Source organism: Chelonia mydas, chromosome 1 (genome assembly GCF_015237465.2).
Source record: "Chelonia mydas isolate rCheMyd1 chromosome 1, rCheMyd1.pri.v2, whole genome shotgun sequence".
NCBI lineage: Eukaryota > Metazoa > Chordata > Testudines > Cheloniidae > Chelonia > Chelonia mydas.
Window position 1 is genome coordinate 69,083,456 of NC_057849.1, and position 27,227 is coordinate 69,110,682.

Sequence of the window (27,227 nt, forward strand, 5' to 3'; positions counted from 1 at the left end):
CCAGGCAGGACTGAATCTCCATGAGACAAAACTTAAAGAAGAGAATGATCTGGAGTCTCTGGCTCCCATTCAGTGCTCTAAGAGGAGAATAGCCATGTCTGTCCAGGTGCTCCTGATTGACCTCACCAAGGTCTGCCAGGAGCACACAGGAGACGTATGACGGCTATCAGTCCTACTGCACCATCTGCTGAGAAGGCAAGGAGCTGCTGTTGTGTAGCAATGCAGTACCGCATCTGCCAGCAGCATCCAGGAGACGTACAGTGTTGGTGAGCTGAGCGGCCTCCATGCTTGCCATGGTATGGTGTCTGCATGGGTAACCCAGGAAAAAAGGTGCGAAACGATTGTCTGTCATTGCTTTCATGGGGGGTGGGGGGGGGAGGGAGAGGGGCCTGTACCCAAACATGTACCCAAAACCACCCGCGACAATGTTTTTGCCCCACCAGGCATTGGGAGCTTAATTCAGAATTGCAATGGGCAGCGGAGACTGCGGGAACTGTGGGATAGCTACCCACAGTGCACCGCTCTGTAAGTCGATGCTAGCCACGGTAGTGAGGACACACTCTGCTGACTTAAGGTGCTTAGTGTGGACATACGCAATCAACTGTATAAAATTGGTTTCTAAAAATCGACTTCTATAAAATCGACCTAATTTCATAGTGTAGACATACCCTTAGACCCCAATTTGTAAAATTATTTAGGCATTGCTGAGGTCAGTGACACAAGGCCTAACTGATATAGGAGCCTAAATCTCATTTTCAAAAGAAATTTAGGTTCCAAAATTGTACTGGCAATGAATGGGATTTAGACTCCTAAATTCCTTAATCCCTTTTAAAAATAAGATTTAGGCTCTGAAATCAGTTAGACATTGTGATGCTGAGCACAGCAACACTTAAATGCCTTTAAAAATCTGGTCCTTATTGTGCATGCAACCATATTAGGATCCTAATTCAAAGCCCGCTAAAATCATTGAGAATCTGTCCATTGACTTCAGCTGGTTTGGATCAGTCTTTATTTGATATCTGAGGGAAAAAAAAATATGTATTATCTTTCTATCTATCATATTTATTCAGCACCATCCAAGGCCCCATTCCTACTAAAACATATGCATGTGCACAAGGACTCCTGTTTGACTTCTTGACCTGCATACACCCCATGATACTCCAGTGTAGGTCTTCAGTGATGAAAAGGGCCTTGCAATTCATGAATGATTTTTTCCCAGGGAGCACAATGATTGGGATTATGATTGGGACACAAGGAGAGAGTCTCTAGGCATCCTCTGTCACCTTGAGCACTGGGCAGAGATAACCACAATATAGTCCTTATGGTTTTGTAGGTGTTACTATTATTTAAAAGTCTGTAATATCCCCTTTGGTTTTAAATTCTTTTGGCCCAAATTTGCCTACAGTTTTTCAAAATAGCCTCCCCTGAACACCTTGTGACCTGCTATACAAGCCTAGCATGACAGCATCAGCTGGGAGAAATTAATTAAATAAAGAAGTTATACTTAACACCAAACCTCAAGAATAGGAACTGGGACTCTGTGAATCAAAATTTGTCTTACAGACTCATAGACTCATACCTTTCTTTGAATGGTGAAATTAATACTGGGCTCTCATAAACAAGAATGGGGAGTGGTGGTAGTGCTGATGTGCCAACATGAGGCAATGAAGTATATCACTTTGATAGGATAGTGGACAATAGTCTGATTATACTTTAGCTCACTCCAAATGATAGGCTTAGAAAGCAAATAGGCCTGTGAAATGTGAAAATAATTTGCCTTTTACGTGTTAGCAGTTTCAGTTGAAGACCCACCAACTCACTTGGGGTCACTTGTATGCTGTTTTTTATCATTTGTAGATAGTGGCTTCCAAAATTAAATTGAAGCTTTAGACAGTTTGAGTGCAACTTCCCTGTCAAGTTTTTTGTGCGCACTAAAATGATTAGGGATATTAGGCTTCAATCAGAAAAGTTGCTTGTTGGTGAAATATATCTGTAGACTTACAATAAAAAAACAAATTCTATTTAAAAGGACACTATCAGTGTGAAATTTAGTCAACTGTAAAAATATAAATAGTAGCTTAAGGCAGTACACCAATTTCTTTGATTTTTTTGTAATCCTTTTCCTCTTTAAAAGTTTTTTCTCTCCCCTCTTGCTATTTTTGGAGGGTGAAGGGAAAGGAGGGAACTCACACTAACAAAAGAGGATACAGACTGACTACACAGAGCAAATGCTGTAAAAGGCACAACAAGTAAGCAAATTAGGGGGGAAAGGGATGTCTAGGGATAAACACATAACATTTGTCTTTTGTGTGGGTTTCCTATGATGTTGGTGAAGATATGTGCTACAAATGACCAAGAATCTTTCTTTAAATGTCATCCTTTCTACGAGGTACTGCACTGGTGTGAGGGACTCATGGAGAAAATAAACTAATATCACAGATCGGTCAGTATTATTGTACCCCTAATCTGTAGAAGAACTACCTCATAATCAGAGTTAAGAATGACATTTTCCATTGCAGTGAAAAGGATACCTTACATCAGTGGGGACAACCTGCGGGCCACACACGGCCTGTCGGGGTGGTCTGCTGGCGGGCCGCCAGACGGTTTGTTTGCATTTGCGCGGCTGCTTGCGGTTTCCGGTGGCTGCGGTTCGCCGTTTCTGGCCAATGGGAGCTGCAGGAAGCGGCGTGGGCTGCAGGGCCATGCTGGCCTCTACTTCCTGCAGCTCCCATTGTCCGGGAATGGCGGACCGCGGCCACTGGGAACTGCGGGCAGCCGTGCAGGTGTGGGCAAGCTGCAGCCGTGCAGGTGTGGGCAAGCTGTCTGGCGGCCTGCCAGTGGATTGCCCTGGCGGGCCACCTGTGGCCCACCACTGCCTTACATCCTTTTTTTGCCTATCAAAAATGGGCCCGATGCTGAAAATTAGTCTGTCAGAACATCTAAAATTGAACTTTGGAAGTGTTTATTGGGCCTATTTACATCTCCCATTGTGCTCAAATATTCTGTATGTTTCTGTAGCCACCAAGGAGACTACTGGTCTTGCTGATACACGATCTCTTTCTTTAAAGAGAGATTTCAGAGTAACAGCCGTGTTAGTCTGTATTCGCAAAAAGAAGGGGAGTACTTGTGGCACCTTAGAGACTGGCCGGTTTGTTTGAGCGTGGGCTTTCGTGGGCTACAGCTCACTTCATCGGTTGCATCCGATGGGGTGGGCTGTAGCTCACGGGGGCTCGTGCTCAAATGGATTGGTTGGTCTCTGGGGTGCCACAAGTACTCCTTTTCTTTTTTTAAAGAGAGAGAATTTGTCTTTGGGTTTTTGTGGTTCCCTTGCATTAAACCCCTTTGTGGTTTAACTTCAGGTTTTTGTGGTTCCCTTGCATTAGAAATTGGGAGTGATATTTCTTCTGCTGAGGCAGCTTTTACTGCCCTTATTAGTATTAGCTTATGATCTGGAGGATGGTGTGGATTGCACTCTCAGCAAATTTGCAGATGATACTAAACTGGGAGGAGTGGTAGATATCCTGGAGGGCAGGGATAGGATAAAAAGGGACCTAGACAAATTGGAGGATTGGGCCAAAAGAAACCTGATGCGGTTCAATAAGGATAAGTGCAGGGTCCTGCACTTAGGACGGAAGAACCCAATGCAGAGCTACAGACTAGGGACCGAATGGCTAGGCAGCAGTTCTGCGGAAAAGGACCTAGGGGTTACAGTGGACGAGAAGCTGGATATGAGTCAGCAGTGTGCCCTTGTTGCCAAGAAGGCCAATGGCATTTTGGGATGTATAAGTAGGGGCATAGCCAGCAGATCGAGGGACGTGATCGTTCCCCTCTATTCGACATTGGTGAGGCCTCATCTGGAGTACTGTGTCCAGTTTTGGGCCCCACACTACAAGAAGGACGTGGATAAATTGGAGAGAGTCCAGCGAAGGGCAACAAAAATGATTAGGGGTCTGGAACACATGACTTATGAGGAGAGGCTGAGGGAACTGGGATTGTTTAGTCTGCGGAAGAGAAGAATGAGGGGGGATTTGATAGCTGCTTTCAACTACCTGAGAGGTGGTTCCAGAGAGGATGGTTCTAGACTATTCTCAGTGGTAGAAGAGGACAGGACAAGGAGTAATGGTCTCAAGTTGCAGTGGGGGAGGTTTAGGTTGGATATTAGGAAAAACTTTTTCACCAAGAGCGTGGTGAAACACTGGAATGCGTTACCTAGGGAGGTGGTAGAATCTCCTTCCTTGGAAGTTTTTAAGGTCAGGCTTGACAAAGCCCTGGCTGGGATGATTTGATTGGGGATTGGTCCTGCTTTGAGCAGGGGGTTGGACTAGGTGACCTCCTGAGGTCCCTTCCAACCCTGATATTCTATGATTCTATGATTCTAAGAATATTAAGGTCAGAAGGCATCATTATGCTCATCTAGTCTGACCTCCTTCACAATGCAGAATCTCACCCACTCTCTCCTGCAATAAACCTCTCACCTATGTCTGAGCTATTGAAGTCCTCAAATCATGGTTTAAAGACTTCAAGGTGCAGAGAATCCACCAGCAAGTGACCCGTGCTCCATGCTACAGAGGAAGGCGAAAACCCCCAGGGCCTCTTCCAATCTGCCCTGGAGGAAAATTCCTTCCTGACTCCAAATATGATGATCAGCTGAACCCTGAGCATGTGGGCAAGATTCACCAGCCAGATACCCAGGAAAGAATTCTCTGTAGTAACTCAGATCCCACCCCATCTAACATCCCATCACAGGCCGTTGGGCCTATTTACAAAGAATAGTTAAAGATCAATTAATTGCCAAAATCATGTTATCCCATCATACCATCTCCTCCATAAACTTATCCAGTTTAATCTTGAAGCCAGATAGGTCTTTTGCCCCCACTGCTTCCCTTGGAAGGCTATTCCAAAACTTCACTCCTCTGGTGGTTAGAAACCTTCATCTAATTTCAAGTCTAAACTTCCCGATGGCCAGTTTATATCCATTTGTTCTTGTGTCCACATTGCTTTTATGCTTCTGAGTTGCTCCTCTCCTGCAGCAATGCAACTTCACACTCCCCCTTAATCAGGGCAGAATGTAAAATTACAAAATAGCCCCAGATTATTTAGATTAAGTAAAATGAGAGATGCCATGGGGAATTGCAGGATAACTTAAACCTAGGTAACCAGGCAACTCAATGGCATATAAAATTCAGTCTAAGCAGGAGCAATGCCTGCAGGTAGGAAAGAATCACTGAAACCATCCATGCACAGCACATATATGGGTTTTGAATTGGATGTATTCTCTTAGGGGGAAAATGTGTTAGGGGTCATCAGCTCAAAGAGATCACTTGCAGTATAGACTGCAACCTGATGCAAAATCCTGACAAGATGACAGACCATCAGACAAGTTTCTGGGTAGTAATTGCTATGTTTCGGCATTGTATCGGTGTCATAGTCTTCTAATTTTATGGCAGTAATACTGTAGTACTAAAGTACCAATTAATGATAGGGAATGTGTTATGTGTGTCAATGTGTTTTCTAAACCAAAATCTGCATCAGTTTTTCATAATTAAATTTAAATATGGTGTGTGCCAACAGTGAAATCCATTTGTTGTATGACTGTTTCAATTCTTCTGCTGTGGTTTTCTGAGGCTCAGTTAATTTTAGTCATTGTAGTCCAAGCTGCAGTAATCTAAAGCAGAGGTGAAATCCAGGTTAGAGAATTCTGAGTGGCAAAACATTCTGTACAGCTCTTCAATTAAGCAATCTCCTCATGACTGTCAAGAAATAAGTTAACTGAGTTTTTGGGCACCATTTACTGTCCTATTTCATAGTGAGAGATGAAATAGAATTTATTGTTTTTTAAGTCTTTTTTATTGGCCTTTACCTATAGAGTCACTGATTCAGTCACTGATTCTTCAGTTAAATTCAGTTATCTGGTAGTTTCTGGCATTTTGACGTGTGCTGGTTTCTAGTTGTTAAATTTCCTCTTGGAAGAACTAAATTAAAGATGATTTCAGTGGAAAAATGAATAAAAGGTTAATTCCTTTAGGCTACGAGGGATCTGCACAGTGCTTTCTTGTCTGTCTTGTACTTTTCACATAATCTTTTGTAGCCCTTGGAGTGTAACATGCAAACATTTATTATAACCTGTATATAAATGAAATAAGGAAATTGTTTAGAAATAATTATGATTACTGTAGGGACTGGTATAGAGATCCACTGCCTTACTGCTGCAGATAGCACTAGGCTGTGCCTCAAAGACACACTCTGCATCCTGGGGCTTCCTAGTTGTGCTGATGGACGGCAATTCACCCATTTAAGACTTGCATCTCCTGGATGGCTTACGGAAGGATGTGTGGGGAAGGTGCAACACATTAGCAGTCCATACAGTCCCTTTGAGCATAGGACTGTGATACTAGCCAGGACTTATACAACCATGAAAAAGATCGGGGGGGAGAGGAGTTATTGTGTCCTCTCCCCTGGGCTGTCACATAAAGGCTATTTTATTATTTGTACTGGGATTACAATAACACCTAGAGCCCACACCAAGATCAGAGTCCCTTTGTGTCGGGCACTGTACAATCACATAGTAAAAGACAGGCCCTGCCCCAAAGAGTGTACAGTCTAAGTTGACAGGACTGACAAAGCCCATGAGGGAAAACAGAGGGACAGAGAGAATAAGTGACTTGTTCAAGGTCACACGGCAGTTCAGTGGCAATATTAGGGCTAAAAGAAAAGGAGTACTAGTGGCACCTTAGAGACTAACCAATTTATTTGAGCATAAGCTTTTGTGAGCTACAGCTCACTTCATCGGATGCATTCCTGTACTAGGGCTGACACTCAAGTTATCTAAGGGCTTGTCCTGAACACTACCCACTAGACCATGCTGTCTGTCCAGTCACAATCTAGTTATTTTTCTTTTTTGGAAGATAACTAAATTCATCTCAAATTTTATACACTTATCACACAGTATAATTTTCCATTAATTTCTTTATATTTTGAGGGAAAGGTAAACACATAGAAGATTAGGGTTGGAAGAGACCTTAGAAGGTCATCTAGTCCAACTCCCTGCTTAAAGCAGGACCAACCCCAACTAAATCATCCCAGCCAGGGCTTTGTCAAACTGGGCCTTAAAAACCTCTAAGGATGGAGATTCCACCTCATCCTTAGGTAACCAATTTCAGTGCTTCACCACATTGTGATACAACTCATAGGACCAGTAAAAAACACAGTGAAATAATCAAATGTACAGCAAGCACTACAAAATTAATAGGGGCATTGACAGTGTTATATTCATTGAGGTGCACCACACAATTCCTAACAGGCCCCCAGACTGCAAGGCCAGATAGAGCACAGTACACCACAACACATTAGTGTGACTCGCTGTTAAAGTGCTCTTACAAAGTTTCCCTCAGCCATCTAGTTCTGCACTGAACTCTTCTGATAACCCTTGTGTGTTCCAAATTAGCAGACTGACGTTCCACCTCCACCCCAGTGGCAACTTTCCCTCCTTTGCTTCACAGATATTATGCAGGTAGCTATAACCATTGGGATATTGTTGTCACTGAGAGCCAATCTTGTGAGTAAACAATGTCAGTGTCACTTCCATCTACCAAAAGCACATTCAATTCTCATTCTGCACCTGCTGAGATGGTAGTTGACTCTTTCCTTGGTGGTGTTGTGGTGTCCAGTATATAGCTTCATGAGCTAGGGGACTAAGAGGTCAGGAAAGAATATCTCTGCTTGTGGCTTTCTGAACAGTCCTGTGATCAAGATGAAGGTCATCCACCTTCCCTGACCAGCCAACACTAATGCTGATGAAGCAGCCCTGGTGATCCACCAGTACTTGTATAACCAAACAAAATTAACTCTTTCTGTTGATGTATTCTGAGGCAATGCAGGCTGGTGCCAAAATAGGGATATGCATGCCATCTATTGGTCCACTGTAGTAACCTCATTAATGTAAATCCATCCATTATGTCCTGTACTTCTGAGAATCATAGTCCTGCATAGCAGGAGATGATTAATGGCCTTCCACGCTTGCATGACAATGGCCCCCACAGTGGATTTTTCAATTCCAAAATGACTTCCCACTGACCAGCAGAAATCCAGTGTTGTAAATTTCCACAGTGTTATCACCACTCACTTTTCCACTGTCAATGCAACTCTCATTCTGGTGTGCTTAGCACTGGAGGGCTAAGTCAAGCTCAGCACACCGATCCAGGAATGTGTACGTGAATCTGAAGTTCTGCAGCCATTGCTCATCATCCCAAGCCTACATTATGTTGCGATCCCAGCAGTCAGGGGCACCGGAACAGGGGGGACTCGGGGACCATGGCCTCATAATTTTTCAAAGTAGGAGGGCTATGCCCTCCCACTTTTCACCAACCATAAAGGTGAGTGATGGGGGGAAGGGGCAGAGAGGAATGAGCAGAGGGTGGGATCTGGAGGGAAGAGGCTGCACGGCAGCAAGGCTTCAAGAGAAGGAGTGGTGTGAGGGAAGGAGTTCGGGGGAGAAGGGATGGTGTCGGGGGGTGCAGGCTCACGGTTCAGGCATTGGTGCCTTCCCCCCACTTTTTGAGAGCTTCTGTCTCTCCTGCCACCTGTCATTGCTAGTTTCTTGGGCCCAGAAGTGGTGCCTCACCATTTGCAGCTACTCCATGAATGCCACCAACAATATTGAACTGGTTCCCCCTATGTGCCACAGCAATCTGACCTCCAGGAAATTGTCTTGTTCCTCATGGCTCCCTCTTGCAGCTCTGCAAAGACTGAAAGAGTATGCGTCCTGAGCTTGCAATGGTTATGATTATAGTGCAGAGCTGTGCGGTCTCCATGCTTCTGTCAGAGATGGAAGACAGCAACAAGTCCTATACGGGGACTTGGGATTTCAAAATAGGTGTGCAAATTACGGGATAGAGATAGCATAATGGGGTGGAGAAAGTTGCATGATGAGAACTTGATCCCACAGTCCCAGTCACCCCTGCATCACTCATTTCTGCCCCACCATGCATTGATAAAACTTCTCAAAAGGCAGTGCTCTCGACGAAGGTGGGTTGCAGACTGGAATACCTACATAAGTTGCACCATACTGTGCAGTGAAACAAGCAATCCTGTTGAGTATGCGCAGCGCCAGTACAATGAGCCAAGTATGCACACACACCAGCAACACACTAATTGTGATGGCTTTATGACAATGTAATTTGTGTAGGCAAGAGTTTGTAGTGTAGACATACCCTTAGATTAAAAACTCTTTGAGGCAGTGATCTTGTCACTTCTGTACTGTTACAGACGAAGCACATTTTAAACCCTGTGTCAATAAAATAATCAATTCCAGAGTTACTCTAGTTTCCAACACTTTCTCAATATGTAAAATACATAAAAATGTTTTTCCCTTTAACAACTATACACAAAAACTACTTGAGTCAAACGCAACCAATGTCCATTGCTATAATGAGATGTATGAGGATGATTTGTGGCATTTAGCAAGATCACGCATACATTAGGCAAATCAGATTCTATATCTGTAGTGACATAGAGAAGGAATAAAAGTGAAATTTACATCTGTGTGGAAAACCAGCAGAAGCTCTATGCAACATTTAAATCCTGTCTAAGCTCTAAAAAATTCGATGCAACAGTCACAGAACTGAATCTGATGAGTAGAGCTGGCTGAATAATGTTCATCAAATAATTGATTTGACCATTTTCAGAATATTTTCTCTAAACAAATATGTTCATTGATTTTTCCCATTATCTGCACACCTTATACAGCTAGATGGATACTGCACATGCACACACACCCACAATGAATTTGTCAAAAATTTTGTTGAACTATTTTTGAGTAGTTTTGCTTTTGATTATTTGCCCAGTTCTGCATGTAATCCTGCATACACTCTCATGCACTGCGTTCATTCAAATGGAAGACGAACTTCCCTTTTTACTAAAGGCAAGATCTTACAAGGTGCTCAGCATTTCTTTGAGATCCTGTGCACCCTCAACTCTTAATGACTTCTGTGGCAGCTGAGGGCACTCAGCAGAGGTGGGTGAAAATGTTCAGGTTTTTTGGCCAGTAAATGCAGATTTAGGTTGACCAAAACATTTAGCAAATTTGGATCAAATTTATTGATTTATTCAGTAAAAAACTCAATGTTTAGTTTCAGCAATTTCTAAATAAAACATTTCTATTTTTTTATTCAAAACATCTGTTTGTTCTGAATTTCCTGCAATTTTATTTTTTAAAAGGTTAACCCCCACCCATCAAACCGAACATTTCATTTCAGATTGAACAAAATATTTCATTTGACCCCAAATAATTTTTCCCCTACTTTTCAGTTTGGCAACCAAACCAAAAAAATCAGTTATTCACACAGCTCTGGCACTCAGCACCTTGTAGAACTGAGCACTGAAATGCCTAGGGATTGACTTAACTTCCATGAACTCAATGGGCTTTATATCAGGCCTTTAAATATACATCAGTATCAATAAATATATGGAGTCAAATGCAATTGTGTCAAAGCAAATATTGGAAATGCTGATTTACAATATTATCTATCTGTGATTCGGAAGGAAGAAAAGTCATTTATTTGGAGATTCCTTTAAAAAAAAAAGGGAGAGAGAGAGAGAGAGAGAGAGAGTACAGCAGTAAGATACATTATTATCTGAATTAAATATCAATTGTTGTTTGCTATTTGGATGTCGTGCCTCAGGTGAAATGAATAAGCTTTAGGAATCCCACTTGCACTCTGTATTCAGTCTTTCAGAACAAATGCCCTGTTTTTCACCATATACTTTAATATTGTTAGGGCAAAATGTTACCCCCACATAGATTTTCCCATCTTTCTTTTTCTTTTTTTCCCCAAATTAATTCTGTTCCAACCAGATTTTTCCATATCTTTCTATGCCAGTAAAATAAAAAACACTCATTAAAACTGTGCTCCGACAAGAAGTACTGCCAAATCAAGCACATTATTTACATGAGATCATGCCAGTTTCATAGTTTTCCAGATAAAAGTGGGGATGCTGTGGCTTGGCAAGAGCAATCTAAATGTGGGTCCTTTCCTGGCAAATTGTAAAATAACAGGTGCAAACTTCCGACATTTTAGAAGATTTTAGACATAGCTTTTAATTAAAAAAATAAACAAAACAATACAAAAAGAACTAAAAATGATACCAAAACACAATTTATTGACACTCCTATAATAATTTGCCTGTGTCAAATTATATTCTTTTACACCACCACCTAATCACCAACCAAATTCCTTTGCTTCAGAAGACATCATGCTATTCTCATTCGGCACACACACAAAAAAAAGCCCATGAAAATATTCAAATACAAATGACAGCACTTTGTTTCTCCCTCATTCATCCTCATCCCAGTTGGTCCATCCTTCTCTAACCTGCCATTTATCTCCTGCCCCACACAATCCCATCAGTGTTCGGACCCCAACCATTTCTCTACTTCTCCATACCCCAAGAATCCAACAATCTCTTCTCTCATTTCCATTCTTTCTGCCCTCCGAGCTATGCTCACATGATTCTCCAACCAATTATCTGTCTCAATTCTTCCTCTGCTCTCTCCCCAGCCCCCAAATAACTGGTTTGTTTCTCCAGGCAAACCCTCCCTTTGGCACTAAGTACTCTTCTTTTCCACTTAATGAGTGAATTAAATGTTATTTAGAAAAAAAATCTTTCTGATCACAGTGAAATGTTAACACTGTGTACAGGTTTAATATGAAGTACTGCCAAGTGGAAATGGATTCTGACTGGCTGATGTATAATACGCTAACTGCAAAATTGGATAGGATTGTACTTTATAATTCCTCAAATTCATTAAATCTTGACTATTCCTTTTCAGTGGTAAATATTTAAAGCACAGCCCAGAAGTTTGTGTGTGTGCTCACACGTGTGTGTATGATGGTAACTGGATCATAGTTAAGCAGTTAAAGAACAATCTCAGTATGATATCAATTGCTGGAGACAAATATGGATTAAGGAAATATGTCTACCAGGGAGCTGAAACAAGTTATTGTCATTGATCTGGAAGTCTATGTGATTTTAAGCAGTCATCTGAGTTGGCTAACAAAACAGTTGTATGATCCATTTTTAAATTTAATGATTTCCAGGGGAAAATAGTTTAAACCTTGCAGTGCAGATTAAGTTCTTGATCCTCTTTGCATATGATAAGCTGATGCTTTCTAAGTTTATAGCCAAGGGCATGCTCAAAGTACAATTCTAGAATTAGGCAGTTTTCCAATAGCAGCATATACAATAATTGTTTCAATTGCCTAAAGATATTTTTCTCCGATATGTTTATGTATTTCCCCTTCTTAATATTTACTCTGATAAGAGTTTCAGATCTATGTATAAGTATTCTCTGTGGAAATAATCAAGATAATTAATATACAGTACTTCTCTAAAAGTCTGTATGTAAAGGATGCATTGAAAGATACTTCCCTAGTATGTTGTTGATGGTTTCAGAGACAAATTATATAAGCCCAACCCTGACTGCACTGAAATCCCTGGGACTTTTGCCATTGATTTCAATGGAAACAAGACCAAATCTAAGAAAAGCAAGTGTATGATATATTACAGAAAAAAATAGGAATACCTATATGACATTCCCCAAGGGTACAGTCTTGGCAGTTGAACAGCTGTGTCCTCTCAACACTCCAACCTGGGATGCCTTTCACATTACTTTGCTGTGAAAACAACCTCTCCTGGCCTGTTCACACAAAGCTCTACCATGCAAAATCACTCCCAGATGAATGATATGCATGCTTCTAGACAGCCATTCCTGAATTATACAGCAAATCTAGACTAGTCCCCAGAAATGTGCATCTTGTACTGCACAGCTCTTTCTTTCTGTGCAGTGAAGGCTCATACAAAAATCTGTCATTTCATTCACAGAAAATGATATGCACAAACCCTGTAATCTCAAATGGAAGTTCCAGACACTTCAGTCCAAGCACACACTGGTTTAGATAAAACAATAAAACAAGTTTATTAACTAAAGAAAGATAGATTTTAAGTGATTATAAATAATGAGGCATAAAAGTCAGAATAAAAGAAAATAAAGAAATAAAAGGTAAACTGAAAACTACCATTGTTTTACCATAGTAAACCTTGTTTACTTAACAAGCTAAATGAATTCAAAGCAAAGGTTTTTCTCACCACATGCTTTTTCAAGCTGAACTCCTTCCGTTAGGACCACTCCCCCATTTCACTGATGCTTCTTTTGTCTTTCAAATGTAGTTGTAGTTCAAATTACATATTGCCTTGGAACTATTTCCCAGCATGCCCTATGACATGAAGGGCATTAACTGTTTCACAGGCAGCACCTTTCTTGGATGCTGGCTCTCTATTTCTAGATTAAAAAGCTCTGTCAATGCTCAAAGTAATAACTGAGGATTCTTAAGTAATCAATATAATTAATACATAGTCTATAGATCAGGCAACAGGTGCAACATTGATTTTGTATCTAACAGACTTTTATTTGTTCCCAATAAGTGTTCAAAGCTGCAGACTCATACTTCGTTATACAGTTTCACCACAGTATTGAAACTAAGACACTGCGGTGTGTGTATTACATAAATACCTATTACTGTTTGCCTTCACATAGTGTATTTCATTTGATCTATTTTTGTTTCATGGAACTAGAAGATACATTTGTTCCCTGAGTTATTAAATCTGACCAGGTTTCCAATTCTTAAAGCTGAGCAGCATACATATGAGATCATCATTCATTCTTTGGGGAATTTATAGTGGTGCTGTACATCTCCACCTGTGATAACATTGTAAATACTATAAAAGACTGTCTTTCCATTGTGTATCCTTCTCAGTTGTCTTAGTTCCAGTTTTCACCAGATAACAGCAAGAAATACGTACTTTATAATATGACAAGGAATCATGGAAAGTGTGGTAAGAATTACAACGTTCATACCTTCAGCTGTGTCTATAGCAGGGATCGGCAACCTTTGGCCCACCGCCCACCAGGGTAAGCCCTCTGGTGGGCTGGGTTGGTTTGTTTATCTGCCATGTCTGCAGATTTGGCTGATCGCGGCTCCCACTGGCTGCGGTTTGGTGCTCCAGGCCAATGGGGGCTGTGGGAAGCGGTGGCCAGCACAGGCCTTGGCCTGTGCCACTTCCCACAGCCCCCATTGGTTTGGAGTGGCGAACCGCGGCCAGTGGGAGCTGTGATCGGCCAAACCTGCGGACGCTGCAGGTAAACAAACTGGCTCTGCCTGCCAGGGGGCTTACCCTGGTGGGCTGCGGGCCAAAGTTTGCCAATCCCTGGTCTATAGTTTTAACTATTCATCATGTTATATTGATTCTTTCAAATTTTTTCTTATTCTTTTGCTTATTCTTGTTGCTTCCTTTTCCCCTTCTCTAGTTTTTCTATTGTATTTTGCATATTTACCTCTCTCTCTCTCTCTCTCTCTCTCCCTCTCTCTCATTGTGTTTATCAACCCTTGACTAGATTACTGCTATCTCCTCCTTTCCACCTTTTCATCATATTGACCATAGTCAGACATTTTCACATCCCTTTACTGCATTCCTCTCACTTTCTGTATCATATCTGAGTTCCTTGTCCAGGACTTCAAGGCTCTGCATAAATTATCTCCCTGCCTACCCCTGTGCTCTTGACTTTTTTCATTCCCTTTTGCTCTTCCAAGTCACATAAGTCACATTATCTTTGAAAACTCATGGTGATCGGGGGAAGTCCTAATGGAAAAAGGCTAATGTAGTGTCCATCTTTAAAAAAAGAGAAGAAGGAGGATCCTGGGAACTACAGGCCAGTCAGCCTCACCTCAGTCCCTGGAAAAATCATGGAGCAGGTCCTCAAGGAATCAATTCTGAAGCACTTAGAGGAGAGGAAAGTGATCAGGAACAGGCAGCATAGATTCACCAAGGGCAAGTCATGCCTGATTAATCTAATTGCCTTCTATGATGAGATAACTGTCCCTGTGGATGAGGGGAAAGTGGTGGACGTGTTGTTCCTTGACTTTACAAAGCTTTTGACATGGTCTCCCACAGTATTCTTGTTAAAGAAGTATGGGCTGGATGAATGGACTCTAGGATGGATAGAAAGTTGGCTAGATTGTAAGGCTCAACGGGTAGTGATCAATGGCTCCATGTCTAATTGGCAGCCGGTATCAAGTGGAGTGCCCCAAGGGTCGGTCCTTGGGCTGGTTTTGTTCAATATCTTCATAAATGATCTGGAGGATGGTGTGGATTGCACCCTCAGCAAGTTTGCAGATGACACTAAACTGGGAGGAGAGGTAGATACGCTGGAGGGTAGGGATAGGATACAGAGGGCCCTAGACAAATTAGAGGATTGGGCCAATAGAAATCTAATGAGGTTCAACAAGGACAAGTGCAGAGTCCTGCACTTAGGACAGAAGAATCCCATGCACTGCTACAGACTAGGGACCGAATGGCTAGGCAGCAGTTCTGCAGAAAAGGACTTAGGGGTTACAGTGGACGAGAAGCTGGATATGAGTCACCAGTGTGCCCTTGTTGCCAAGAAGGCCAATGGCATTTTGGGATGTATATGTAGGGGCATTGCCAGCAGATCAAGGGACGTGATCGTTCCCCTCTCTTCGACATTGGTGAGGCCTCATCTGGAGTACTGTGTCCAGTTTTGGGCCCCACACTACAAGAAGGGTGTGGAAAAATTGGAAAGAGTCCAGCGGAGGGCAACAAAAATGATTAGGGGACTGGAACACATGACTTATGAGGAGAAGCTGAGGGAACTGGGATTGTTTAGTCTGCGGAAGAGAAGAACGAGGGGGGATTTGATAGCTGCTTTCAACTACCTGAAAGGGGGTTCCAAAGAGGATGGATCTAGACTGTTCTCAGTGGTAGCTGATGATAGAATAAGGAGTAATGGTCTCAAGTTGCAGTGGGGGAGGTTTAGGTTCTATATTAGGAAAAACTTTTTCACTAGGAGGGTGGTGAAACACTGGAATGCATTACCTAGGGAGGTGGTGGAATCTCCTTCCTTAGATATTTTTAAGGTCAGGCTTGACAAAGCCCTGGCTGGGATGATTTAGTTGGGGATTGGTCCTGCTTTGAGCAGCAGGTTGGACTAGATGACCTCCTGAGGTCCCTTCCAAACCTGATATTCTAGGATTCTATAACTAACCACCTTGCTTGTTTCCATCTCTCATTCTTACTTCCATATCTTCTTCTATTTGGCTCCTAGAACTGGAATTCCTATTCTGACCTTTCTAACATTTCAGTCACTTCTTTGCATTCATTCTAAATCAAAGGAAGTGGTTACACCCAACCCATATGTGACAGGAGTCTCGGGGGGCCACACTGAGATTCCTCAATCAGGACAAACTGCAAAGAATGGGGCAGTCCCCCAAACTGGAGGTTATTTCTAATACTTAGATTTACCAATTGAGCAACAAAACAGCTTCTACAATATCTTACTGGTTACCCAGAAGCCAAAACACAGTTCCCTTAAAGTAACCCAAGCTTGGGCTCCTGCCCAGACAGCCAAGTCAAGTATGACGAGGATTACTGAAAATCTTGTTCATCATATAAAAAGTTCTAGCAATCCCAAAGGATCAGACCCATTGCCCACCAGGTCAATGAATATTTCAGATCTTACCCAAATACATGCTTACAGCCAATTCTAATTAACTGAACTAAGATTTATTTAAAAAAGAAAAGAGAGAGAGAGAGTATTGTGGTTAAAAGACCATTATACATACAATTATGAATAAAGTTCTTAGGTCAGTTTTGTAGTAAGGATGGTGAGCTTTAGAGTTGCAAAGAGTTGTTTCAGAATTAGTTGCATAGGTCATAGTCCAATGTCCAATAACAGGTGACCCAGTCTGGAAGTGCGTACCTCAGTCTTGCGACTCAATCTTCCCCTGAAGAAGCTTAAGCAGATCTGAGATACAGGATCAGGGCCTTAGAGTTCTTTTTATAGTTCTCTGTCAGCCTCTTGGCAGCCCGTGCCCCTTGAGTGAATCACTGTGGCTTTGAAGTAGACCTCCTATTTCCGAATCATCACTGGTAATTAGCTACATGAATTAGCATAAGGCAACTGCCCATCTCCCACCATTTACAGGTAGTTTGTTACATACTTCAAAGATAAATGAAGACAATGATATTACCACATTCACAATTCATCTGAATCATAGAATCATAGAATCATAGAATATCAGGGTTGGAAGGGACCCCAGAAGGTCATCTAGTCCAACCCCCTGCTCGAAGCAGGACCAAGTCCCAGTTAAATCATCCCGGCCAGGGCTTTGTCAAGCCTGACCTTAAAAACCTCTAAGGAAGGAGATTCTACCACCTCCCTAGGAATGTTAATATTCCCTTTTAATCTTTGAATCAATAGAACATAATAACAGACAGGAACCATCTAGTTACATTGTTGACCTCTAACAAGATATAGGTAAACAGACTACCACAGTCACTATCTTCTTCCAATTCTTTAATGATACAAGTCTACATTTCTAAGCTCTAGACTATCTAACATGGCTTTGCTAGCTATTTTTAAGGAATAGCCCTTATTACCATTTATATACTTTCCTAAAAAGTCTTTAAAGGGAGAATTTGGGTCATCATTTAGCCTGCATGTTGCTTAACCCTTTATGGATCAGTGTTACACCATGACAATGTCTAACCCAAACCACAACACAATACTAAGAAACAGTAACTGCCACAGAGAGCTTACAGTTTAAATTGACAATACAGACAAAGATTGATTGAAAGGAAGTATTATCTCTATTTTATAGGTAAAACTGAAGCCCAGAGAGATTAAGTTCCTTGTGAGAAGACCAATAGAAAGTCTGTGGCAGAGCTTGAAACTGAACCTAGATTTAAGCTCCAGTCCAATGACTTAAGTATAAAACCATCCTACTTTCTGTATTAATTTGAACTTTATATCATGACCTTCCAAGTTCTAGAAACAGGAATCACTCTAATAATCTTTCACGTTCTTCCCAGCTTTCATGGGAAATAGTTTGATTCTTTAGTTTATTTGTCTGTGTGAAAGAGAGGGTCTTTCATGCATATGCATGTGTGTGAAGAAAGAGGGAAAGATAAATTGAAGGAGGAAATATTGTATTTGATTCTGAAGCTGATTATTTTAATGGTCATTCATCTCTTGCAAGACTCAGTTACATACTCTAGGTCCAGCTACAGAGAAAGTTCAGTCTTCTGCAATCATGAGCCTCCATACATTGGTTGACAATTTCCTTGTTTCAGTGGAGCATAGCTGTTTTAAAAAGCCATGGTCATGGAGGAGCCATCTAACATGATAATTGGAGCTATTGAACTGGACTCTCTATTTAAGTGGGAGCCAGTTGAGAGAGTGGAGCATTGAGGTGACATGTTTCCACTGTCCTGTATTGATAAACAGATCAGCTACCAGTTTTAGTACCAGTTGGAGATTTTTCAATATGTGTAGTTTGATTCCTACTTAGAATGAGTTAAAATAATCTAGATGTCACGCGGGTATGGATCACCATCTGCATCCTTTAGGATAAAGTTCAATAACTGTTCTTCTGATCGACCAATAGAACTGAGTAGTCCAAAAGACTACCTAGGCTGCAGACTGATTAAATAATCTGATTTTAGATGTGTTAGACAGTGGTCGACAGAAGGAAAAATCTTCAAATTCATCCACCAGTAACTTCTCTGTTTTTCTGGGGTCCAGCTTAATCTAACCACTTTCAAAAGTGCTGCTGTCATCTAGGCATTGAGAAACTGAGAAATGAAGCTGTTGATGCAAAGGAAATGACAATCTGATTGTCTTGGAACTGGTTGCATCTCAGCCTATGATATCTCATCAGTCCATCCTCCCAACTATTCATTGTAAATGTTGAATAATTTAGGGAAGAGTGGTGAGCTGTGTGGGTCTTTGGAGAAGAGGGGTTTGAAGTGGGAAAAAAAGTTTCCCATAACCTTTTTGCTTCAATCAGAGAGGAGGAACCTGAAATATTTTACAACATTTTCATGCACCTCTGGAAAGCCAATTGTACAGAAAAGTCTACCAGAATGAAGATTGACATACTTCCCATGTTTATGGACAAGAAGAACCAATCTATCAGAGAAAAAGTGCAGTGTCTGCAATCCTTTGTCCTAAATCATGGCATCATGGACCATTTGCTACTAGCTTCTAATTTTTGCTTGGAAAAGGGAGGTTAGACACTGGCAGCAATTTACAAAACTCATCAACCAGCACCTGCCCCTCATTTGTACATAATTTAGTTTGATTATAAACTCTTTGGGCAGTGGCTTTGTCTTCATACATCTCTGGAAGTTGTATCATACTTTTGGCATGAAATAAATAAAAAATAATGCTTGCTTAATCTCATTATTGTTTTCCTGTCTCTAATCATTGCTTCTTTTTATATGCATATCTTTTTCTTTGTTTTCTTTCTCTGCCTCTTCTAATCACTATATATCCTTGTTTTTAAACATTCTTTTTACTGAGATGTTTTACAATAATACACATCTGCTGAAGCAATGACCAAGCTACTAGTAAGAGAAAATGTATCATGTTTAAGTATGTAGTAAAATAACACAAACTTCCTATTCAGAATAAATGCACAGCAGCTCATCATTCATAAGAACATGACACCAAACAGCAATTTCTAAAATAAAAGGAGTTAATCATTTAGGAGAAATTCATCGTCATATGGTACAATCCAATTTTATTGAGCACTGCTCAGAAGGATCAGCTAATAATGAACAGTTGATACAGATAATGATACAGAAAACCTGTATCTGTTACATATTTTTAAGTAAAAAGAAAAGGAGTACTTGTGGCACCTTAGAGACTAACAAATTTATTTGAGCATAAGCTTTCGTGAGCTACAGGAAGTGAGCTGTAGCTCATGAAAGCTTATGCTCAAATAAATTTGTTAGTCTCTAAAGTGCCACAAGTACTCCTTTTCTTTCTGCGAATACAGACTAACACGGCTGCTACTCTGAAACCTGTCATATTTTTAAGTGATTGCTTTACTTGTATGGACTCCGGGCTGTAAGGGTCATGACTGAATGCATTTTAAAACTAAGAGTCATCAGCACTGGAGATGCACCTCCCCCTTTTAAAGACAAACAAATAAACATGTTTACTCATAACCAGATGGGGAGTCTGCAGAGCACTGAAATGAGGCATGAAACAAACTCAACACAACAAGAGAGTTTTGGGAAAGCATTTCTATATCCAGCAGTGTCCCAGTCCCAACCTTCTCAGAGACACACACCAAAAATGTTGTGCATTAGGCTGTCTAATCATAAGTAGACTCAGAAGCAGGAAAAGGTTGGGAAGAACCCAGTATCAGAGCAGGCTTAGAAACACTGGACACAGTCGGTACTCATTCCATGAAGCTAAACAACCCAGCTCACACAAAAAGCCAAGAATTTTTCAGTGGCAATGGATTAGCTCAATTTCACAGTGGCCAAAGCCAGGATCATGAGCTAGAAATCCAGAAACAATGTTTTTTTTTTTAAACTAATGCACAAAAAGAAAGCAGGTGTTCAATTCAGCAGCACTGAGGCCCAGAAAAATGAGATTTTGTTCAATATCTATAAGTCCATGGAAAAGAAAATAATTATAGTTGTATCAGTTTTGGTTCCTATAGGTAAACAAGGTGCTAACTTCTAAATATCTTCCTGTCCCTAAGGGGGAAAATGAATGCATGTATCACAGGTCTGTTCTCCTGGAACATATCTGGGGCTGATAAAAGGTGTACTTCTATTGCAGGGAAATTTCAAAGTTTACAGTATGTAATCTTGTTTTTAAAATCTGAAGTATTTAATGCAGTTAAGGGAAGTTTGCACACTATCCATGGAGTATATAAAGAACAGAAATACCCAGATGATTGTAGAAAATCATGACAATTGACTTAAGATTTTGGAACATGAAGTTTGACAGTCAGTGATGGGAAATTGACTTTGTGATGTACAATTTTGCTGCATATATAACACATCTTTCCTTTCACAACAGAAAAATTGTTTTGTTTTTCTTGTAGCCACAACAAACCTGGCACAAGCCCTAGACCAGGGCATACAATTTAACAAACATTACTCTCAACTCCCTGAGAAACAAAATGTACGTATGAATAGATTCCAATGATACACTGAGTGCAGTGAACTTTGCATAGCCCGTTAATTCACTGGATACACCCACTTGACTGGAATGGGAGTGCTATTTCACAGTTATGTATTGACAACAGATTTGCATAAACATAGGCTTAGAGACTCATTAACTGAAAAAAAAACAAAACAATGATTCTGAAGCTACTACTCTCAAGAAATTTTTCCACCAACAGGTATGAACCCAGACCTGGGACACAGTGAAAGAGATGAGGAGCTCAGAGGATAAGCCATTGTAAGAACACTGAGACCAGAAATAAAAATGTAGGGGAATGAATCTAAAACTATAGAGAATGAGGAGGAAATCTTTGTAATACCAACCAGGAAAATAAAAAATGTATTTAGTTGCTCACTCATGGAGTATGAACTGATGGCTGAATTTCACTTTGCAACTTGTACAGTTTAATTCCATATACTAGAATAGCCACAGAATGACCTGATTTTTCACAGGTGCAGAGCCCTTACAGCTCTCCGTTAAACTTTAATAGCTAGTTTGGGTGCTCTGAAAATCAGGCCACTTGTGATGATGCCTAGATATGAATTTTATTACTTAATTTACAGACCCAGCTTCAAACATTTTGACCTATGCCCCTAGAATCTCTATAAGCCATTTCTTCAAAAAGTCCTATGAACCAGTAGCAAAATATTTTTTCAGAACTAGTGCTACTCCTGCTTTATTGTTTACCTCCAACTAATCTCTAAATAACCTTCCCAGGCTCTTCTATTATTAATAACTCTGTTATTAATTATTATTTTATATTTATACTTACAGAGGCGAGTGGAGAATAGAATCCTATTTTATTCCTTCAGCTGCCAGAGTAATCCAAAAAGAGAGTTCCAAAATATCCCAAAATGACAAGGTTTGTACTATAAAAATGTATTTTATAGTTGAAAAGGAACAAGTTCAAGCATGTCCTACCACTGTGGTTGCTAACTTACAAGCTTTACTATTATTTTTTTAAAATTTAGTTTATATTTCTCCCTTTCTCTCTTTTACCATTTGTTAATAACTTATCTTGGGGTTTTTAATTATTATCGTACTGCTCTCTCTTCTCTTTCTCTCCATCCCCCACGATTCTTAAATGAAATTGAAGAAAATGACTCATATGGGTTACCATGATACATGTTCTCTGTTAAGTAAAATATAGTGAAGAGGAGACAAAAAGCAACACAATGGTTCATAGCAATGTTTCCTTTTTGTGCCATTTAGGAAAGCTGATGAGAGTCGTTGACTACAGGTATCAAACTGTAAATCATCCACAAAGTGCGAAATTTAAAAATTACCATTGGTCATTTTAAATTAGGGATTACTGTTCACTTACACATGTGTTTTCCAAAAAACAGAGCTGTGCAAAATGTTCACATGGAACCTCAAAGCCTCTCAAACTAAGTTGTAGGTTTGACGCTGGAAGCAAGTGCAAACCTTGTGTAAGTTTGATTAACAAGGATGGAGGTTGATCACATGGTTTTGAAGCTCATTTTTCCCAAACAGATCTCTTTCCCAACCCTCCACCCCACAGGAAGAACCTCCAGGACCAATTTAAAGACAGGTACATAAGGTACATAGGTGTGAGGTTTCCCTTTGAATGAACTTGAAACTCAAAGGGAACCTTCAAGGGTTGATTTGTTGCTGATCCCTGTGAACCAACCATGGAACTTAGTCAATGAATCCTTTTCATGAACAAAACACTGCAGAGTTTATACAGACTTGCAAATGATGCATTATTGGACTAAACACGTTTTAAATTGGATTATAAACTGATATAATTTAAAATGTCTTTATACTATGTGTAAGGGGACTGTTTCCCCCTTATTAATATTCAGTGGGGGTGTTTTAGTTGCTAGCTCCCAGTACTAAAAGGGGGAAGGGTCAATGGGGAATCAGGACTCTGAGACTGCCGGTCCCTAGGAGCAATGGGGAGAGGCCAATGCTCCAGGTCAGCCTGAATGACAGGGGGGGGAAGGCTAATCAGGGAGTCAGGAGGCCAGGGGGGTCCCGTCCTCCGTGTGAGCTGGAATTGCCTGGGTCAGACAGATTGGGGCTGAGCTAAGGAGAAAGCAGGCGCCCAAGCTGAGCTGGGGAGCAGAGCTGTGCCAGATCCAGAGGAACCAGAAAAGCAGCCCAGAGAGAGCAGGCCCTGTCCTGGGAGCAGAGCTGCAGCCTCAAAGCCAGAGGCACAGCCCAGAGAGAGCAGACTCGCCCTGGGAGGAGAGCTGCAGAAACCAGATCCAGAGAGGCCAGAAAAGCTGCCCAGAAAGCAGGTCAGTGCTGGGAGCAGAGTCACAGAAGCAGCCTGCAGAGCAGACCTGTCCTGGGAGCAGAGCTGTAGCAACCAGAAGGGCCAGAGAAGCAGCCCAGGGAGCTGGAGGCAGAGCAGCAGCTGTGATGAGGCAGAGTGGAGCTGGAGCTGGAGTTGGGGCTGGAACAGTCCGGAGCCAGGTGTCATGAGCAGCTGGAGAGAGTGAGGGGGGACCCTGGGCAGTGGGCCCAGCACGGGGAGACTCCTCAGCCAGGAGGCTCTGCAGGCCAGACTCGGAGGGGGATTGGTAACCCTGACAGGGTGGGGGCAATGCTAGGAAGAAGGGCCCTGCCACCTAGAGCTTGAGAGTGTGTGGCCACTACCAGAGCGAATGTCCAACCCACAGCATCCCTGCAGCACAGCCAGGGCCTGAGAAGAAGGCCTGGGACTTACAAGGAACAGACTGTGAACTGCCCGGACATTCCAGAGAAACTGTTTGTGATGTTGCCTGCCACAGAGCGGGTTGATGTGTTTCCTTTAACCTTTCCCATTTTCCCTTATTCTTTTTAAAATTTATTGTTGATTACATAACTTGCATTTGCTTCAAATTGTATGTAATGATCAGTGGGTCAGAGAAGTGCCCAGGGCAGAGAGAATACCCTGGAGTGGGGACACCCTAGCCCCTCTCCTAGGTGACCACAGCAGGGTTGGGGGTCAAGCCCCGCAGGAATCCTGGGCCCAGCCTTGTTGGGGTTACGAGGACTCTGCCAGACAGGAGAGTGGAAGGTGAGTCCTCAAGGGCAGGGAGGCCACTGGGTAAAGGAAGTGGGAGTGAGGACTCAGATCCTTTCGCTAGCCCGCTTCACCTGGGTAGTGCAGAAGCCAGGAAAGCTCCCCACAATAGCGGGACTATTCCCCCACTTACATAATTGGCATCATGAACAGGATCCTATCCACAGGGTCTACCCCATTGGTTTACTGATTGAGTTCTGGTAGCACTGTCCAGGCCTGGTCAAGAACCCTACCATGGCTGGAATTGAAGAACTACGGGCCTAGTTTGCTGAACTTCAGCGCAGATTATCAGACCAAGTTGAGGCACTACAACAAGCTAGAACAGAACAGAGAGAAGTCTTATCACTGGCTAAGGTGGTAATAGACCAACAGGCAGCAGAAACTAAGAAACCCCCTACTATTTATGTCCCTCGGGAGCAGAAGGTCACAGAGTTTGATGGCTTCCTGACAAGATCAGGAGACATTACGGTAGAGGAGTGGGTCAAGTCTGTGAAGGTGGCCCTGCGTGTGCTTAGAGTACCTGAAGAAGATTGTGTAGACTTCGTAGAGGAGCACCTCAAGGGCCAGGCCAAGGCCACAGTAAAGTTCATGGCAGTGGCAGACAAAAAAGATGTGGAAAAGGTATTTGAACTTCTCCTAGAAGTGTATGGAGATAAGGTACCTATTGGAACCCGATTAAAGGAGTTCTTTGAGCGAAAGCAGGAGCCTGATGAAACTATCTGGGCATATGCATATGACCTCCAGGAGAGAATGAACAAAGTGGAGTGGGGAGACCCTCAACGAGTTCCAGACCCAAATATGGTCTGAAAGAGCAGTTAGTGCTGGGGCTCCAGGATGATTCCCTCCACCGTGAAATGAAAAGGAGGTTTAAGGAAGAGCCCAGTAAGAAGTTCCATGAACTCATGCAGGCTGCCATTATGTGGTCAGAAGAAGAGGAAGTGACAGAGACAGCCTGTGACAGAGACAGCCAAGCCTAACCCCCGTACCCGAAGTGGGGGCCTAGTGAATGCAGCTGCTGGGGAAAAGGTCCTGCCCCAAACACAGTTAACACTGGAAAGTTTAAGTGAGGCTGTCCAAAAACTGGCGGTCCAACAGGAGGAGATGATAAAAGTGGTGACTGAGTTAATGAAAGAAAAAAATCCCATTAGTATGTCAAAGTATCCAAGAGCACCGGGATCCTGAAGAGCCCCACTAAAGGATGAGCTGGGAAGGTACATCTGTTACACTTGTGAAAGGCCAGGGCATACTAGCTGGAAATGTCCACTGAGAAGGAGAACAGAGTCCCAGGCACTGAAAACCAATGGGGCACCAGGAGCGAGTGGTCCATCTACAGTCTATCTACCTAACTGCTATCTACAGTAGAAGGCCAAGAAGTGGCAGAAGGATTCCTAGGCCTCTCCTTCGTGGAAAATCACTCTGCATACAGTGTTGAAAGGAATGTGGGCAATGCCAGCATATCTAGTGACTTCTGTAAGCAAGCATTTGGAGACTGTCTAACCTCTGCAGTATGTATAGCAGGGGTAAAGACCAGATGTTTGTTAGATACTGGCTCAGAAGTCACCACCATTACTGAGTCACATTTTCAAAAATATTTGAAAGACAAGGAGCTGACCATGCACAGCACACGGTTTGTACGTCTAACAGCAGTTAATGGACTGGCAATCCCAGTGGTGGAATGACTCGAAGCAGACAGACTGCATGGGCCAGACACTGCCAGGGAAATGCACCTTAATCCTGAAAGACAAAGACTCTGAAGGGAGCCATATGGGAGAAGGAGTCCCAGGGATTCTAGGGATGAACATCATTAGTGAGCTGAATGAGCTACTGTTGCCAGTAGAAGGAACCAGAAGGATGAACCGTCATGGGCACTCTAAGAAGAATGCTGTGATGAGTAGAGTACTGGCTCGAGCACAGAGACAAAACCATTCATTGGGTCCTGCGGGGCAGATTGGAAATATTAAAGTGGGCAGAAAACAGAAGACTGTTATTCCTCCTCGGAGAGGGAAGATCCTTGACGAACACTGCTGTGTATCAGAAAATACCAATAGATATCAAGCTCTTGTAGAGCCTACATCTGGGGTAAACCTACCTAATGGACTTCAGTCAGCCAATGTACTGACTAGTGCCATCAAAGGAAGGGTACTAGTGAGTCTTCTAAACTCAAGCATGAAGGCCTTGGAGTTGCAGCCTCAGGAGGTGATCCCTCAGATGAAGGTAACATTTGGGGAGAGGGGAGAACAAGTTACCTTTCTTCAGGAAAGATGTGGTGGGAGACTGCCAGTTCCAGTTCAAGCGGCATGCCAAGGGCAAATTCCTGCACAGGTGGCTAACTTAAAGGTGTTGTCAGAGAAGCATCAAGAAGCCTTTTCAAAGGATGAGGTGACCAATTTCGATGACTGGGTCAAAGGTGTCCATGACAGGCCAAAGACAGCCAGCGAAGTTGCTCTCAGGACAACTAAAGACACAGCCCAAAGTAGGAAAAGGACTTATGATCGCAAGTCCAGTGGGGCTCTCATCCGACCTGGTGACTGTGTACCAGTTTGTAGCCACAGAAGCCAAAGACGTAATAAAATACAGGACAAATGGGATCCAAATCGCCTCACTGTGGTCACCCACAACAATCCCGAACTTCCAGTGTACGCTATCCAGCCTGAACAAGGAGGTCCTGAAAGAGTACTACAGAGGGATCAGCTAAAGCATTGGACTTTTAGTCTTACCAGGGCTCGTAGGAGGCATAGAGCAACATTTCCCGAGGAGACTAAAACCAATGGGGTAAACCCAAACCCTAACAAGAATGGCCAGATCCCTCAAACTGCCCCAGTATTACCTGAGGATAGGGAAATAGAAAATATGAGTAACGAACCACCAGTTTTAAAAAGGTCCTAGAGGGCTAATAAGGGTGTACTTCCTGTTAGATTTAGAGATAATTATGTTATTGGTTCTATGTAGTGTTTTAATGAATATTGGTATGTATAGTATGAAGAAGCAGATGTGGAATGTTAAATATGTTAAATGTTCTTTTGATAAGTGTTAATGGGTTTTTGATATGATATGATGTGGGTATATGTTGTTACTATGGGGCCCGGATGTACT

The 27,227-nt window shown here is 42.1% G+C and overlaps 1 long non-coding RNA gene across 1 annotated transcript; it reads left to right on the top strand.

Annotated features, from left to right (window-relative positions):
- Window positions 1–2,770: 2,770 nt before the first annotated feature.
- Window positions 2,771–23,667, top strand: LOC122462037. Its single transcript, XR_006284361.1, has 3 exons — window positions 2,771–2,783; window positions 8,458–8,467; window positions 23,511–23,667. It is a non-coding gene; the product is annotated as an uncharacterized LOC122462037 (long non-coding RNA).
- The last annotated feature ends 3,560 nt before the right edge of the window (window positions 23,668–27,227 follow it).